The sequence below is a fragment of the Myotis yumanensis genome, unplaced genomic scaffold, assembly GCF_028538775.1.
Source record: "Myotis yumanensis isolate MYYU_CA2020_CCGP unplaced genomic scaffold, mMyoYum1.0.hap1 SCAF_3, whole genome shotgun sequence".
NCBI lineage: Eukaryota > Metazoa > Chordata > Mammalia > Chiroptera > Vespertilionidae > Myotis > Myotis yumanensis.
Genome location: NW_027223754.1, coordinates 61,013,467 through 61,032,660, shown reverse-complemented (window position 1 = coordinate 61,032,660; position 19,194 = coordinate 61,013,467). Strand labels below are relative to the sequence as shown.

Here is a 19,194-nt window from a genome sequence, read left to right as displayed (position 1 = left end):
GCCCAGGAGGCCCGAGACTAGTATACCACATGCCTGGTGATCTGTCTTGTTTTTAATTTATATATTGGAGTTAAAAAACTGAACGTGCTCTCACTAATTGGGTATCTGAAACTTCTACTACAGGATGTTTACCAAATGAATCACTATTGCGGTTCCTGTTGTGGTTGAATTTTCTGTTTTTAACCTCAAACCCCTAGAGTGAAAATGTCGCTTATGTTCCCACAGGTCATCTCTTCAGTGTTTGCTAAGAATTTCATCTTTCATTTGGACCATGACCCGGAGTCTCCACTCCAGTCTTTGACCCATACACCACGTTATAATCCAGAGGTATCAGACTGTAGCTTAGAGCTGTTATTTCTAAAAGATAGATGATCCTGTGATTCCTCCACTCTAAACTTTCAGGAGTTCCCCATGGCCTAGCAGATTAAGTCTTACTGTGGGGGACAATCCTTTTCACAAGCTTTCTCTCCAACCTTTTGTTGAACTCATGTCTTTCTACTTTCAACCAGGTCCCCTAAACTGGTAATATCATCACGAATTATTCATTGTTCCCCTATATCCAATTCCGATGCCCAAATCATGCTTTTGTGCATGAAACAACATAGCATGTTAAGATAAAGGTAACTTGCTACAGTTGAATCCCTGGGTGGGAGGGGATCAGGAGAGGAAGTTGAGGCCATAAAGATAATAGGTACAGACCAAATGAATTGCAAATGCTACAATAAGACATCTTGGTTATATACTGCACTCAGAGTACTTCTCAGACATTTGGACTCTTTCAAAGTATTCCAAAGAGGAAAGAAGACTAGCCCTCTCCCCAACATGGGTTTTGAGTACATAGCCTAAAGTGGGCCATCACAAGTAAAAAATTTATTTGAGCTTTCCTTTCATATTTTTACATTCTACTGTGTATTCTATTAGTTTTAATACTAAAGTGATATTTTAAATTTTTTACAATCAAGTAAAATTGAATTTCCTCACATATGTTATCCTGGGGTTTTTAATTCCCCAGGCACATTGCCAGGACTCTTGGGGAATTTATGTTTCAGACTGAGAAACAAACTGGGTGATGGGCAACAACTGGTGGATTTTCAGATGGTGGTGGCAGCAACAAACTTGTGGTTCAATGTGTCAAACGTAGAGAATGAATTACTATTGTTGGAATTTGAAAAGGTTATTCTGTTGATGACCTGGAAGATGAATTAGAGGTATGAGGATATATGAAGAAGAATTGATTGCTCAGGGTATCAATTGGATGGTGATATAGCTATCAAGGAAAATTTCCAGTTTCTGGTTTCAGTATTTGAGTAGATAATATTATTATTTACTTAGTTACAAAAATAGAAGAGAACTTTTAATTTCACACATGAAAGTTGGACATGAATTTAGGACAGAATAGGTGGAAATATTCAGTAGAAATATGAATATCTTGTTTGGAGATTAAGAGATAAGTCTATCTATCTATCTACAATTGGGAATCATAACTTTATGAAAATTAAAACCACAGGAATAGAAGGAAGTGCCCAGGAAAGTAATATAGAGTCAGAAGGAGAAAGTGTTGAATAGAAGAAAAAAAAAAGGGCGGGAGGGTCCCCCTAAAGAAAGCAGAGCTAAAGGAAAATAGAAAAAAAGACCTACGAAGGAATGTTAACATTGCCAACAAATTTGGAAACCTCTTAACATCCTTTCTGATTTGATAGATTAAGAAGTCAAGGCTTGAAAATCACAAATGATTACCCTAAGAACCTTGTTTTATTTTCTTCATTTTGGTTGAATGTTTTTTACCATATTTTATTGATGGTGTTTTATCAATAACATTTATAGTATTTTATTAATCTCACATGTGCATGGCATACTGCAAAGTGCTTCACAAGAGTTTCACTTTAAAATATAGTTTTTTAAAGAAAGAAACTAATTAACAAGTTACTTCTTAGAAATAAAAGTGGACAACAGCTTTGTTTTGGACAGGTCAAATTAAAGTGTAACAATAATAGTGAATTTTTTAAAAAGCATCGCAATTTTCACCTAAGATGTCTTGCAAAGGGACTTTTCATTAACTTTTCCCCAGACATTTTTCGAATTGGAGGGTTATTTTGTTGTTGGTTCACCTCCCTCTGTACCTTCTTTCCTTGCTCCTAGAGTTCTCTTTCCCAAGCTTTCTTCCACATCAGTGCCCCAATCCTGCCTCAACAGCACACCCAGGCCCATCTCCAAATGCCCACACTTCAACATCAGCCCTAGAACCCAGGTCCCAGGCGTCAGAAGAAACAGTCACCAATTTCAGATCTGCTTCTGTTATAAGTGGGTGCATCCTGCTGTGAGAGGATGACAACTGTGTACTTTTCAAGGAGAGCCACCTGGCATGCGGGTTTGGTTACATTCCACTTGGGAGTTCCAGGATGGAGCAGAAATAGCACATTCTTGTACTCGGTGTGTCAGAAGGTGGGTGGCTCCCCTGGACAAAAGCCCATTTTCTACACTACTTTCCTGTCCTCTGGAAAACAGAAGGGGAAGCATTTAGAATGCTGCCCAGGGTTATTCTTTAGACATAAAATGCAGTGGGCTGGATTCTTTGCGCTCATTCTCAAGTAATGATTAGCTTGAATAAGGCAGCCTTTGCCTATTCTTAAAATACAGGAGAACCACTCTCTCTGCTTTTGAGAAAACTGAAAGTGGCTGCTTGCCAGAGACTCGTGCAGCTTACTGGCTGGGTGGGTGGAAAAAATAGCACAGACCAACGTGAGGGAAACATCGACTCCCCCTCCTTCCAGCATGTGCCCATGATGCCACCTCAGAAACATTAGACAGATGGTGAAAATCAACTTGGTGGCATTTCCATCAGAAATTGAAGTCTGTGTGCAGCCTTCCATGGGGGGTAGGGGGCGGATCTCAGCAAAGTCATGAACATCTGCACTTGGAAGTCAGAGCGCAATGGCTGAGATTTGCATCTGTGTGTGGCAAGTATGAGAAAGCGCATCTGACAATGCTAACGACCGTAGTTCACAGTGGTGTAGAGATGAGGGAGGGTCAGAGGAGTTAATTACTTATGTTCAGAAAACTAAATGCTTAGAGCAATTAACTGGTATTCTATAATTAATTTTTAAAAAGGTTTTTTTTTAGTTGAAAAACCTGATCTTAATATAGACATCAGCAGTTTGTATTCCATCCACAGTTACCGTATTCTGTGAAAATTATCTTATTGTACTAATAATGAGCTTGGAGGCAGTAAGCTACATTCTTTCGACCAGATTTCAAAGCAAATAAATTGGGAGTGCAGGAAAGACAAAGCAGAGAAAACAATATCTTTAATATCTTATCTTGTTTACTACACTGCAGTGAAATGGATATCACAAGTGTTCTTGATGACAGAGACGGTTTAGACTACTTTGAATTGAGAGGACGAGATAATATAAAATTGTTTCCTTGTTGGTACAGATTTTCTAGTGCATAGGAATGACATGGATTAAATAGTAACATTTCACTGTAATGGTAACTTTTTGAATAAATATCAGAGAGCAAATTTTTTTTGGGGGGGGCGGGGTCTTTACTCCCATTAATTGAATTTTCCTCTGTAAACAGTTTACTGGCACATAGCAAGACGCACCAGCCCATGTATAGGTGAAGAAGGGAAATATGGTAAACATCCCACCTGGTTTTTCTTGTCTCCCCAAAACAAACCGCAGGTCACACTTTCCTCCTACTTACTTTGGAATCCTCCGCTGATGTCATGTGGAGACTTCAGAGAGGGACTCCCCAAGAACTTGTAAATATGTGGTAAACAACGGAACTCTGAGGCTTTACCTAGGAGAGTAATGACTAAAACTCAGAGTTAGAACAAGTTACCTTAAACAGACAGAATGTTTTGCACATCTGTGAGACATAACAGTAACCAGATCGAGTGGATTAATGTTACTAGAGAAAGATATTTTCATTTCTGAGGAGGGGGAATCACAGAGGCCAGTACTGACAAGTGTTTATCTAAGCACTGTGCCAAGGCGGGGGAGTGGGGGGCAGCTGAGGATCAGACTTCCGGTCCCATTGGCAAGCTATCGGTGTTGTGGCATTGGGTGCTCTGGGCTACCTTCAACTAAGGCCATTCTATACTCAATTAAGGTAACTTCTCTTCCTCTGATTACAAGTCAAACTTTTACTTATGACTTGTTTTTCTCTATAGGGGCAGAGTTCTGAGTATACCAACGTCAATGTTGAGGACTGTGTGATAGGCCTGTTTGTAGTTCGATGTTGGTTTTATACATCTGTTTGTGAGTTTAGTCACTATGTGTTTACGCAGAGAGCTTGTATTTGCACGTAGGCCCTGAAAACATTAGAAGTTGAGCCTGAGAAGCCAAGGGCAAGGGTACTTTGAAAGCCATCAGTCAGTTTTTCTCTGACAATGCTTGTATGCAAAACTATTAGTTGAGAGAAAGACTAGTCATACTTCTGTCATAGCCATTTGAGTTTCTCTTTTTTGTTAATTCAGCAAAGGTGGGACATTGGTTCTAAAAGTAAAGTTCACATGCTACCAGGAAGAATGAAGAGAGCTTCAGGAAAGCAGAAGAAATAGCCTTCGTCATTTAATACAATCACAGCCAATGATTAATAATCTATGTGTAAGCTGGGCTTCATCTTGGGAAGCACTTGGGAAGTTGCAGAACTTATTTCATTCAGTTTATGTTCTAGCCAGTCATTTAAACACATGTTGCAGCAATCATAAAAATACCTACCATTAAGGGCTGGACTAAGTTTATTTCTCACAAGAGACCAGTCCCTTTGGTTATGTGTTTCTCTCCAGCCTTGAGCAGCTGGAAGGAAGCAGACAGAGGAGGTAGAGTGTTGGGTTGAATCAGGTTTGGGGTTTTACCAAGTAAGCATGCAAAGGAAGCAAACCACAAAGAAACTGGAGGTGTCTGCGGAGGAATGTAATTGGCCATGGATTTTACCCTGGGTGAGGAGGGATGAAGAGGGGTGGAGCAGAGTAAAAAAGTGGTGGGAACAACAGATTGTCAGTGTTGGGGAGGCAGAAGGATTGATGGAATAGGGGCACTAGAGGATGAATTAGAAAGATGGGAGGTGGTGGTGGGAAAGTGGGTTGTTTAAGAAAACCCAGGCAAACATGGGTCCAAAACAAACCACTCTCTGACACTTGCTATGTAAAATGTTGCAAGTATTTTAGCCTTTCTCTCTCTCAGGCTTTATTTTTATTTCTAAAGTGGGGATAATAAACTCTATTTTATTAAAAAACTATGAACATAGCCAAGACCGGTTTGGCTCAGTGGATAGAGCGTCGGCCTGCGGACTGAAAGGTCCCGGGTTCGATTCCAGTCAAGGGCATGTACCTGGGTTGCGGGCACATCCCCCGTGGGAGATGTGCAGGAGGCAGCTGGTCGATGTTTCTCTCCCATCGATGTTTCTAACTCTCTATCTCTCTCCCTTCCTCTCTGTAAAAAATCAATAAAATATATTTAAAAAAAAAAAAAACAAAAAAAAAACTATGAACATTAAGTAATGTAATGGAGGTAAATAATCTAGCACAGTGAATAGCAAACATTTGATACTTTAGTAAAAGTAGATGTCAACTCTAGTATTTCTATTACAAAGTAAATGCTTTGAAAGCAGGGACCTCTTTCTCTCTCTCCCTCTCTCTCCCTCTCCCTCTCCAATAACCATTTGCAGAAAGAGAGCACAGAGCCGGACAACGGTGAGTCTAGATCATGAGGCATCTCAGTATTTCCCCAAACAGCTTGGTCCAGGGGTGGGTTTAAGTGGGGCTTGGGGTGGGTGAGAGGAGCTTGAAAACACCAGGTAAAAGTTGGCAAAAACAGCTTTCTTTTAAAATTTGATTTTCAACAACCATAATTATATTTGAGGAAAACATATGGATCCAGAAGATCTAATGAGTAGTTAAAAAAAAATACATAGAAAAAACTTTAAAAAATGTATTCCCTCTTTTGAGGAGTATTTGATTGGGAAATGCTTTAGGAGTTCCTTGGAGAATGTGTTTTGTATATGGATATCATAAGGAAGAGCTTCTTTCGTTTTTCCCTGATTAGGTAGGTGGAATCTCTGGAAGTTCTCTGATGAGGTAGACATTCTTTGGAAGTTCACTGCACTTGACCGAATCACTGGGAAGGCTCCTAGGAGTAAGAGGAGGGATGGTGGTGGTTGCTCTGCCCTGTGCTGTAATTTTAAGTTCTGTCTTTGGTAATCAGGTCACCAATGGTCTCCAAACTTTGGAATTGTAGGTAGTAGCCTCGCAGGAGACATTTGATCTGGTGCTCAGCAATGAAATATACTTGTGACATTTATGGCATACTAGAGTCCAGGTGCATGAAATTTGTGCAGGGGGTGGGGTGGGGGGGGGCTGTCCCTCAGCCCAGCCTGCACCCTCTCCAATCTGGGATCCCTCTCACAATCCAGGACTGCTGGCTCCCAACCACTCACCTGCCTGCCTGCCTGATTGCCCCTAACCGCTTCTGCCTGCCAGCCTGATCACCCCCTAACCCAGGGGTGGGAAAACTTTTTGACTCGAGGGCCACAATGGGTTCTTAAACTGGACCAGAGGGCCGGAACAAAAGCATGGATGGAGTGTTTGTGTGAACTAATATAAATTCAAAGTAAACATCATTACATAAAAGGGTACGGTCTTTTTTTTTTTTTTTTAGTTTTATTCATTTCAAACGGGCCGGATCCGGCCCTCGGGCCATAGTTTGCCCACAGCTGCCCTAACCACTCCCCTGGCAGGCTGATTAACACCTAACTGCTTCCCTATCGGCCCGATCACCCCCAACAGCCCTCCCCTGCTGGCCTGGTCACCCCTAACTGCCCTCCCCTGCAGGCCTGGTCCCCCCTAACTGCCCTCTCGAAGGCCTGGTCCCCCCCAACTGCCCTCTCGAAGGCCTGGTCAACCCTAACTGCCCTCCCCTGCTGGCCATCTTGTGGTGGCCATCTTGTGTCCACATGGGGACAGCCCTCTTGTGTTGGAGTGATGGTCAATTTGCATATCACCTCTTTATTAGATAGGATGTCTGAGGTTCTGAGGTAAGTTTGGAGAGAAGAGTGAGAGTTCATTAGGACAAGCCAAAGCAAAAGACAGGCCCAAGTGAATACAAAACCAACAAATAAATGGATGCATAGAACTTCCAGTCATTAAATACATGTCCTGGAGGATAAATGTAAAGCATAGTGACTGTAGCTAACTTTACTGTATTACACATTTGAAAGTTTCTAAGAGATTAGATCTTAAAAGTCCCCATCTTACACACACACAGAATTTCGTCACTATATGTGGTGATGGAGGTTAATTAGACTCATTATGGGTGATCATTTTGCAATATATACAAATATTGAAACATTATGTTGTACACCTGAAACTAATATAATGTTATATGTCAATTATATCTCAATTTTAAAAATGAATGAATAGAGGGAGTCATACTTGGAGAGGAAATGTTGACTAAGTCAGGGTGGGATTAATCCACCAGGAGATGAGGGAGCTGAGGACAAGATGTTTGCAAGCACAGAGCTCTGTGCTTAGCAGAAGGAGTAGATCTGCTTTCTTTGTGTTTTATGGAGCAAGAACTTTTGGTCACAGAAATGTCAGATTATTCCAGAGAGATCTTGAAATCATGCACAGAGATGCCTACATAGTCAGGAGCAGTTGGGATATGGAGAAGAATCAGAAAATGAAAGGAGGAAGGCATGCAAACAGGGAACCCTGGAGAACTGGGGAGGAAAGGGAAGATGAAGAAGAGCAGAGTAAAAAGTAAAAAGGTTAGAATCAACAGAGACTGCTGAAGGAAGTGCTGAAGGATTCAACATGGGAGAGGTGTGGGTAGAGCTGGCTTCTCCGTGAAGGCGCTTAACCTTTTTTGGGAACAGGAACCCTGGCCATTCAGTTCTTGTGCCAGGCCTGTCAGGTACTCATTATGTCTTACACACCAGTGACTGATGGTCTTATTACATCAGACTTCAAAAAACATCAAGGCTGCAATAAAAACGAACCCAGCCTTGCAGTTTTGTTTTTCTTCTAACTATTCTGTGTATTAGTCACCACACTGAAAAAGCAGTGGGAAGACAGATGTGCCAAAAGTGGAAGAGAAAACATGTCAACATTGAAAGAATAATTAATGAAAAGTGTTGCTGGTTTAACACCACAAAATTGTTTAAGGTAGTCCCAGTCTTACCCAGTTCTTTGCAAGAGTACCTGGGATCTCCACCCTCTGGATCCAGCCACATCTGCTTGCTGTCTGTTCTGACCCTGCCCCAGGTGTAGAAGTTTAATGCAAGCTTCTTCTCTACAGACCGGAGCCCGCTGTCTGACATGTAGGGATAAATCCTCCAGGTATCCAAGTGCTCACTAGCCTGAGGCCTTCCTTGCTATCTTCATCCTTTTCTAATTTTTGCTTTTTGAAGCGTGGGTTTTTACTTTCCAGATTCACTGTGACTGAGTCCCGGCCTGAAACCACAGTCTGCCTGGATGAGTTCCCAGTGCACTGCTTCCCCTTCCTGCCCCCCTCTCCTTAGGGATTAAAATGCCCGAACCTCCCCCATCTTCCACTCTTTCCTGCCAGGTGAGAAAGGGCCCATTCCAGAGTTGGCGGGCTGATGTCCAGAACCAGGTTTCTGATGCCCCACCTTGAGGAAGACACTCTCAAGGGAAACCAAGGCTGAAGCTTGAACGGAAGGCTCAGTTAGACGAGCTGGTTGTGCCAGTGAGGGTTAGCCAGGGCACCTGAAATGCAATATTCTTCCTGGCACAGAGGCTTCTGTTGACCTCCAGGCTCTATGATTTAAGACAGTTATGGACAGTTTCCAGACCCCACTTGCGAGTAGGCAGGGGCAAAGCTTCTAATTCTGCTGGGCTGAGTCAGTCACTGGTGCCCAGCTAGGTGTGGCTGAGGGCACAGATGGCAGGTAATCATTAGGAGAGGTGGGGCTGGGGCTGGGGCTGGGACAGGCTGACATTGACAGCTGTGGTTCTGGTTCACTTAGGGCCCAGGGGTCCTCAAACTTTTTAAACAGGGGTCCGGTACACTGTCCCTCAGACGATTGGAGGGCCGGACTATAGTTTAAAAAAAAACTATGAACAAATTCCTATGCACACTGCACATATCTTATTTTGAAGTAAAAAAACAAAACGGGAACAAACATAATATTTGTATTAGCATGTGCCTGCGGGCCGTAGTTTGAGGACCCCTGACTTAGGCAGACACTCCTTCCCCCAAGGATCCTGCAAGCCACACCATTGTGTGCCATGGTTTGCGTGTGTTTCTTTCTTTCTTGTTATCCCTTAGTTGTTAATAAACTATATTGAAAAATAGCATTGCTGATGTTATTTTCCAGAGGCTTAAAGATATTAACCCAAACCTTCTTTACCTTTCTAATGTAATTAATTAACTAATTAATTAATCCCTTTAAATCCTAACCCGAGGATATGTTTATTGATTTTAGACAGAGAGGAAAGGAGAGAGAGACACACATACACAGAGGTAAACATCAATGTGAGAGAGAAATATCAACTGGTTGTCTCTTTTAAGTGCCCCAACTGGGAACAAACCCACAACCTAGGTATGTTCCTTGACCAGGAATTGAATCTTTCATTGTATGGGATGACACTCCAAACAACTGCATCACACCAGGTCCTTTCTTTACCTTTAAATAATTCTTATTTCTGGGCTCTGCCCTCCAAAAGACCCCATAGATGGGGCAGCAAGCAGAGTCAACTGACTTCCCCTGTCCTTGGATATGACGACTTGGGCTGTTACCCTTAAAGGCATGTCACAAAAATGTTATTTCCTCAGCTCAGGCTGTTCCAGAAATACCTCATTTAGCCACTGTTCTTAGACTCAGCCAGGACACAACCATCACACTTGTTGACCAAAGGGCCTTCTTTAAAAGCATCACATTTACCAACATCTCTCTCTTCCAAACCTGGTCTATATATTTAGTGTTTGCTTATTATCAAGTGAAGCCTTGAATTATCTCTTACATTAATTATTGTTCAACCTTTTATGCATTTGTAATTAAATTATCTCCACTCAGTCTAAGTTTATGTTTTGTAGGATTGTGAACTTCCCTGGTGTCAGTTGGTTAGGATGAAGAGAAGCTGAGAAAGAAAATGAAAAATGAAATATCAGGCTTTAGGAAAGGAGACAGGAAACTGCATTCACTCTGAGTTTTGCTACATTTTATGGATTTTAAATGAGCATTATTATAATCTATATATATAAAAAGCCAGTGTCTGTGATGACCAAAACAACCAAATGACTGGTCACTATGCGGTGCATTGAGCACCTCGTGGCCCCTCCCTCCTCTCCCATCCCGATCAAGAGCGGGGCTGCACAGAGCCTGGACCCTTCCTGGCAACCCTAAGTCCCTGGGGTTGAGAATTCTGATGGCCCTGCCCAGAGAGTAGAGGTGCCTGACGGCCAGGGACAGGGACCACAAGCCTCCAGAAAGCACCACAGAGTTGGCAAGGAGAGGAGAGGGCCTGCAGAGGGGGAGGAGGCGAAGCCAGTGGACAACAGCCCAGAATCCAGCCCTTCCCCCCAGATGTAGTGAGCCCTCAACCCAGAACCCCAGCCTCAATCAGAAGAGCCTGAGGGAGGCTTAAGGAAGCTCTACACAGAGCTGCACGTTGAGAACAAGAGACTTCGTGAGGCTCTGACCGAGACCACACTGCTGGCTGGCACAGCTCAAGGTGGAGCTGGAGCACGCCATGCAGAGGCAGGAGCACTTTGCAGAGAGGCTGGCCCTCCTGGAGCTGGAGAGATTTGAGCACAGGGCCCTGGAGCACAAGGCTGCTGAGCTGGAAGAGGAGCTGAAGGGCCTGTCCAACCTCTGGGCTGACAACCAGCACCTGAAGGACATGAACGTGGCCCTGATTTGTGTCATCAGCAAACTGTCCAAGTGACCCTGGAGGACTTGCCCCTGCACCTGCATTTATACAGCTGCTTCTGCCAAACGCACCCCTTCCCCTGTGTGAACATGAGTGACAGGGCTTCCAGGGAGTCTCTGAGAAGCCATTAACTCCCCTTGGATAGGCAAATGGAAAGGAATAGAATATTCCTTTCTTGGGACCTCCAGGCTGGGAGGGGAGGACAGAGGCCTCAGGAGCCAAGGGGGCCATCTGAGGCCAGGATGGAGAGGGGAGGCTGAGCCAGGTAGGGGGACCAGGGCTGCAGGCAGGACCAGGAAGAAACTGAGGACCAGGAAGTGCCAGGACCAGAGTGGCCACCCAGAGGTCCCCTCTCACATGTGCTGCCACCAGTCACCCCTCCCGCCCCTGAGCAGAGATCCAAGAATGTGCCAAGCATCCTGCAGGCCTGGGCCAGGTGGGCCTGTATATAGGGTCCATGTGCAATAGGGAGGGACGTCTTCTATTTTTTGCTGCCCCCTCCCCGATGCTGTCCCCAGCAGGGGGAAAAGGTATTTTTGAGACATCGCACAGGCACTGCAAATAAAAGTCATGAAGTTGCCAAAAAAAAAAAAAAAAAAAAAAAAAGAGTGGGGCTGGAGGCCAAACGCCCCCTCCCCCTGACCACCCGACCTCTGATCGCATTCCCACCCCAATAGGGGGCGGAGCTGGCCAGCCAACCTCCTGCAGCCCCTCTCCCCAGTCAGCTATGCCACCGATGGACCCCCCACCACCCTGATTGGGCTGCAGCCCCACCCCCAGGCTGGCCTTGCTCCTGATTCTCCCCCCCACCCCAATCAATTTAATTATGTTCAGTTATGCCAACCACCCATAGCCCCTCCCCCAGGCCGCTGCCCCCTGATTGGCAACCTCCACCCCATTTGGGGGCATGGCCGGCCGGCCCACCACCCACAGCCCCTCCCCATGGCCAGCCCAGCCCCAATCAGCCTCCCAACCCCAATCGGGGGCAGGGCCCACAGGCCAATTGCCCACAGCCCCTTCCCGGAGCCAGCCCAGCCCTGATTGGGCAGATCCGAGGTGGGCCGGCCAGCCAACCTCCCACCATCTCCTCCTCCCAACAGGCCCAGCCCCAATGAGCCCTAATTGGGGCCGGCTGGATCCCACCTGTGCACAAATTCGTGCACTGGGCCTCTAGTGATGATAATTATTATCATGTACTGTGCACTTATGCTCTACAGTGTGCCAAGTACTTGTTATTTCTTTTAATTCCAAAAACAACTCAGTGAGGAAGACATTATGAATACTTCTTCCTAAAACATAGTAGATATTTCCTGGTTTAAATCTATACAGATATGTAGCCAAACTGGAATTTGAACTCATATATCTCGCTGACCTCAAAGCCCATGATCATGATCATTTTGTTCATTTCCCCCTGAATCTGGAAGTCCGTCAGTTTGCTCCCAAAGTGATAAAGTGTAAAGGTGGCCTCTTCCAGATGGAGTGAGGCTAAGAACTAAGCAGGGAGACTACTTCCCAAGCTGAAGATAAATGTACATATGTTCTAAGCCACATGATCCTGTGCTATGTTTGGTGTGTGTATATGTGTGTGTGTGTGTGTGTGTGTGTTTATTCCTCTTTTGTTATCCATTAGCTGCTAATAAACCACATTTAAATATTCAGGCTTTATTGAGTTTATGCTATGGGTAATTAAAGAAAAGATAAGACGACCATAACTGGACAATCAAGCTAAGGAAGGCCAGTTTCGCAGGGGCCATGATAGTTAGCCAGAGGTTGCCAAAGAGAAGAAGAACGTCAGGAGAAAAGGTTGGTGCCTGCAAGAGTTGGCTTCCTTCGCTTCTATCAGGATGCTTTTTTTTAATGTCTAGAACTTAGTTTTAGAAATTTAGCACTTTTTAAAAAATTGAATTCTTTACTGCTTAAAGTATTACATATGTCTCCTTTTTCCCTATTGACCTTTCCATGGTCATTCCCCCCCCCACCCCACCCCAGCACATGCCCTCACCCCCCTACTGTCTATGTCCCTGGGTTATACTTATATGCATGCATATAGTCCTTTGGTGGATCTCTCACTCCCCTCCCACCCCACCCCCGCCTTCCCTCTGAGGTTGGATGGTCTGATCCATGCTTCTATGTCTCTGGATCTATTTTTAGTTCATCAGTTTATGTTGTTCATTATAAATTTAGCACTTTTTATGCATCTTCTTTAACAAGAGATTTGGTAAACTACTTTAAAGAAGAGACAATTTTATTATCCCTTTGAAGAAACCATAAGGTTAGCATGGTAACTTGTCCCAAGCAGATGCTCAATAAATAATAAGAGAGAACAAGTCTGATAAAAGAGGGTGTTTGGGCACAAAGAAAGAAAAAACACTTAGCACATTGAATGTGCTACAGTGTAATTTTGAGATTGACGATGAGATATTGAGATATAATGTCACTGTTTTTGGAGTATATTCATTTAACTTATATAAACTAGTTGAGTTTTTAGTTTCTTATCAATTACATGGCATTTAGCCTTTTATGTTGTATCATTTGGTAGTAGGCCACTAATCAGAATTTCATTTAGCTTTCAACTGAATGATGTATTGAGACCCAAAATAGATCTAATTTCAGGAAGGTGTTTTACCAAATTATTTTTGACCTGAGAAGGATATCAACAGAGCAGTTATTTGTAGCTTCTATTATATTGAATGGTTTTTACTTAATTAAAATTGTGTCTCTAGTTTAAAAATTATTTTCAAAAAAATGCTTTCTTGCTCAATAAGACTGTTACATATACAGGAAAATGAACTCTGTCCACTGAATGCTGATGCACATTGAGGAGAAAAATGCCTTTCCATAAATTTTAAATAAAATATTCTTATGTTCCAATGTATTATCTTCTACTGAGAAGACACCTAGTTCTCTTAGAGAAGTCAAGAACAAATAGCTTTAAGTTTAAGGTATACTTGGTTCAAGTTTCTGATAATGACTAACACTGGGATCAGGATGGCCCAATGAGTAAAAACAAGAGGAAAAATAGACACATAAAACAACAAACACATGACCTAAATAAAGACACTGGCGCTGAAGCCGGTTTGGCTCAGTGGATAGAGCGTCGGCCTGCCGACTGAAAGGTCCCGGGTTCGATTCCGGTCAGGGGCATGTGCCTGGGTTGCAGGCACATCCCCAGTGGGAGATGTGCAGGAGGCAGCTGATTGATGTTTCTCTCTCATCGATGTTTCTAACTCTCTATCCCTCTCCCTTCCTCTCTGTAAAAAATCAATAAAATATATTTAAAAAAAAAAAAAAGACACTGGCATTCTAGTCCCAGCTTTGCCACTGTCTCCCTTTGTGGGTCTGGGTCCTGTACAGTGCAAATCAAAAAGGATGTGTATGCATGCCTATGAGCATAATCAATGGACACAGACACTGGAGGGGGGGAGGGGTGGTGGGTGAGGGCATGTGCTGGGGGGTGGGAGTGGCCAGGGAGAGGTCAATGAGGGAAAAAGGAGACTCATGTAATACTTTAAACAATAAAGAATTTAAATTTTTTAAAAAAGAGAAGAGAGCTAGAAAAAAAAAAAAGACTGAAACTTGCCCTTCTCACTTTCTGGGAAGATGAAAGCTAGTACCAATGTGGATCTGGTGGGGCTGTGTTAAAGGTCAGTATAGTAAATCAATTATATTGAAGTAATCACTCAACCCAATAGGTAAATCAAGGTGGGTGACGATGAGGCTTGTCACCTACCAGTGAAGGGAGGAGCTGGCACTCTGCTCACTGGTGGTGGTGGAGGTACGGTAGGTTTGTCTGCCTTAAGCTTTTCTCTCGTCAGTGGAAGAGTCTATGTAGGGCAGTGGTTCTCAACCTTCCTAATGCCGTGACCCTTTAATACAGTTCCTCATGTTGTGGTGACCCCCAACCATAAAATTATTTTTGTTGCTACTTCATAAGTGTAATTTTGCTACTGTTATGAATCGTAATGTAAATATCTGATATGCAGGATGTATTTTCATTGTTACAAATTGAACATAATTAAAGCATATTGATTAATCACAAAAACAATATGTAATTATATATTCAATATGTGTTTTCTGATGGTCTTGGCGACCCCTGTGAAAGGGTCATTTGACCCCCAAAGGGATCGCGACCCACAGGTTGAGAACCGCTGATGTAGGGCTTCTCTCTGAGGTTTTTGTAACTTCTGCCATACTGTTTTGGAAATGGCCTAGGATTTGCAAAGAGACTGTAATTCAGCAGTCTCATTTTTAATCCTACTCTAAATCTTATGTTCCACATGACAAGGCACAATAGGAATTAAAATTTGCATCAATGTCACTGGAGATATATTTTTATATATTAATTGATGATTAATAGTCATTTTCTTTTGGTTGTTGCAGTTATTATTTCCTGACACATTCTCTATTCAAGCAATTAATCCATGAGGCATTGAAGAACAGAAAAAAAAAGTGAAATTTTTGGCTTTGGGGATCTTCAAAGCTAAGGTCAAAATGTAAGGCAAAGCTTGAAAGAATTTTTAATCAACTAGGGTTAGTTTTCCTAGTTATGGAGTCTAGACTGGGGAGGCGATGGCCTGGGGGAGGCCAGAGCCTGAGAGGTTGGCCTGTTCCCTGGAAACCCTTCTGCTCCGTCCTCCCTGGCCCGAGGCCCAGGACCTGGGAGAAGCTGGAAACCTGAGACAGTGGAGCCCGGTGCCACCTTCCCTAAGCAGGGCTGAGAAAGCAGCATGGCTCAGGAACAGAGGAAATGCCATGAGCGACATCCAGGGGGGTGAACCTCCCTGGGTCCCCACACTCCTCAGTTTGGCATGAGGAGAAGTAGACCATTTTCCATGCTGCCTAGAGTGGTGTAAATGTGGCACAGAAAGCCAGAAGACCTCCAGTAGCTTGATGGTCAGCGTGTGACCAATGTAGTAGGAAAATGTGTGGACTGATGGCCAAAATATAAAGCTATTCAGAACATTCATTGATGTCCTGGTCCTTTGTCAGCACCCCAGAAGCTTGGATGCAACCATGGTGGAAAGTCATAATTGGATGAAAATTAAATGTTGTCCTCTGGGGGCCTATGATCTTGATACAGAAATGAATTTTAGTTATAGATTAATACAAATGATGCACTTACCCATCTAATGTTGTGGACCCCGATTAGTTTTCACAGAACAACTGTATTGACATCCACCCAACTCCAGTGCAACACTGGGTGCTGTTGTTTCCTTTTTCTAGATGTGTTCAGCTCCAAACTTTTTCTATCCTATTGATTGTCATTTTTGAATTCTGGGGAGTGGTGTTTTGATAAGTATAGTAACTAACAGCTGCTCTCAGTATTAGTTGAGCACTCTTGTTTGTATTAAATAACAAAGGTCACGTAGATACATACCTTATCATTACCCAAGGCTACTGAACTCCTTCTTTTACACATTAACTTCTATTATCTTTCAATTCAGGAAAAAGAAAAAAAGAAAACACATGTGCCAAGAGGACAAGTTTTAGAATGGTATGAATCATGATTGTTGTGTTTAAAACCTGCTCTTTCGTTAGCACTATGAAGAACTGCCTTCAAAACAAGTTGTCTTAGTTCATTTCCATCTATAGGGTAAAATATCCATTTCCTATCATTTTGAAGGTTTCTTTTCCCTGCTGGCAGACCGCTGTGGGGGAGGGTACACTTGACAAACAGGGAGACAGAGAGTCTTCTTGTTTGCAGGCCTCCACTCACCAACTGGGGTGACTTTGCTGAAGTCATTTATCTTCCCTGTGCCTCAGTAGACTTACCTTTAAAGTGAGGCTTCCAACTAAATGTCTTTCAGGTCCTTATTGACGCAGAGGTGTCCTGGCTGCATCGGTGCTCCTTCTCTGTGAGATGGTAACCAAAACAACCCGAGATCAGTAACTGGGACACAATTATGTAAAGCACTAAACATACTTTTGTAAAATTACAGATCAAGTCTCTTCATCACTGTCAGCATTCGTGGTCCTCTACTCTACCGTTAGTAGACAAACAGTGCAATTTAGAAGATCTATCCTTGTTACTAGGAAAACACAGAGTTGGCTGAATATTATGGGGGATGGGCAACTAACTCAGGTTGGATAGCCAATAAAGGACGAAATCTTTATCACCATCTCCAAATACTTATTCTTCCTCAATTTCCTCAGTCTGGGTTCCTCCATAAGACAAGGATTTGATTCTAAGCAACTTACTAGGAGGTAAATCCCAGGAAGACTGATAGGACAGTGAGGAAGTAGCACGAAGAAGAGAAGAAGACGATGTAAGGGACGTGGTGCTCCAGTTGGGGACCTCTGGAAGATGGAGTAGAACATACCCCAGACTTGTCCCTCTCTGCCTGGTGGGAGAACTGGGGTACAAATGCTCTAAATTTCTCTCCATTCCTGGTTAAGGGCATTAAGTTCCCCAAATGTCTGGATAGGCCAGACATGCTCCTGTGGCCACAAAAAAATCCTAGCGAAGAGAGTTGCAAATATTTATGTTAGGTAGCAGGTGGTGTGTATGGAAACGGGATTGGCATACCAGAGGGATTTGGGCAGGGCACCAATAGCATCTGCCACACTACCCTAATCCGGGCAATAAAACTCACATTCTGCCAAAGATTCCCCTTCTAGCCTCTAATTGCTCTTACTCTCAGTCACTTTATACTTATGTTTTATAATATACTTCCTTAGATAGTAATTGTTCTGATATTTCTCACTTCTGTGCACCTTCATTTTATGCTACTCATAATCTTCACTTCTATAACCAAGCTAATCCACACTTATAATTTTGCTTCCAAGTGATTTCTTCCACTTAGATGATGTTCCTTGGGCATTTACAGCTAATCCATGTTCTTCCGAGTACACATAATTTTTTTAAAGAAAATATTTATATTGATTTTTAGAGAGAGAGAAAGGGAGGGAGAGGGAGATACAGAGAGAGAAGCATTGATGTGAGAGCGAAACATCAATCAACTGACTCCTGTATACCCCTTACACCAGGGATCGAGCCTGTAACCTGGGCATGTGCCCTGACCAGGAATCAAACAAGCAACTTTTCGGTGCATGGGCTGATGCCCAACCAACTGAGCCACACCAGCGAGGACAGTACACAGAATATTTTACAGAGAATATGGCTAATGCTTAAAAAATATTTTTAGATAAAATTACATACCATCTGAGGGTTTATCTCTGTCCTTAACCAGCTTAAATATTCCTTTAGTCAGTAACCACTCAGTCTTTGTATTCTATTCCTTTCCATTTGCCTATCCAATGTTATTAATTTTTTTAGTGTAAACATCCTTAAGTCAAGGCAGCCTTTTTTGAGCCCCATGATTAGGTTGGGTTTCCATGTTGCCTGCTTTAAGAGAATTTAATGCTTGTCCTTTGTAGTGCTTTAGCTTATCATTTCTGTTCACTTTCTATTAGTCTTCCAGGATATACTTCCTTGATCATGAGGCCAGGTACCATGCTGTTACTGCATGGCTAGAACCTAGTTCAATGACTGCCACAGAGTGGGCACTGAATAAAATTTGCCGAATCAATGTATATGAATAAACTATGTCATTCTGGGATGACTAATATTCTTAAAAATGATTTTAGTTCTTCTGAGCATTTTTCATGAATTTATAAATATATCAAAAGTAGAAATTGTTTCTCTTGTATCCCCTCTAGAGTACTATATGCAATGTACTTCATACAGTAGGAGCTTCAAAATGTGTGTCACTAAGTGAATTCGATAACTTCCAGGTCTCATATTGTGTGCTTTAGTGAGTGATAACTTGGACCACCAGAGGCACGCTGCTTTCTCTCAGGTAAAATACAGCAGCAAATCAAATAGAGTAAATTAATTGCTGGAGCGGAACTAGGTAATAAAATAAGGTTTCAAATAGAAAAACAATGAAGAAATACATCCTGTGTTTAGGGGGATAATGAAAATAGACACCAATTCTAAAGGTTCAGGGAATGCTTGGAAAGATAAAAACATTGGGATATATGTGCCAATTGGTCTTAATAAGACACATCAAGAAAAAAAATTAGTTTAAAGAGCAAAAACAAGCACAAGATTTCCATTCATTAAAAAGAAAAAAGTAAATGATAGGATAAAGCAAACTAATTAAAGCAAACTAAATTTTAAAAATACAAAGCAAAATAATCAGGTAATATCAACGTGCTTTAAAATAGCAGAGTTACTTTTGAAAAGACCTAGTGTTTAACAGAGTAATATTAATAAACATTACAAAGAAAACTACTCTAAAATATGCTGTGTTTTCCTGGTAAAAATAAAAAAATATAGAATAAACAGAATAGAA

The 19,194-nt window shown here is 42.5% G+C and overlaps 1 protein-coding gene across 1 annotated transcript in view; it reads right to left on the bottom strand.

Annotated features, from left to right (window-relative positions):
- KLF12 (KLF transcription factor 12) overlaps nt 1–19,194 on the bottom strand; it is a 662,522-nt gene that overhangs the window by 599,028 nt on the left and 44,300 nt on the right. Inside the window, exon 2 of the mRNA XM_070408948.1 lies at nt 16,670–16,750. The gene's annotated coding sequence lies outside the window, so the exon portion shown is untranslated. The remainder of the gene's footprint in view (nt 1–16,669; nt 16,751–19,194) is intronic.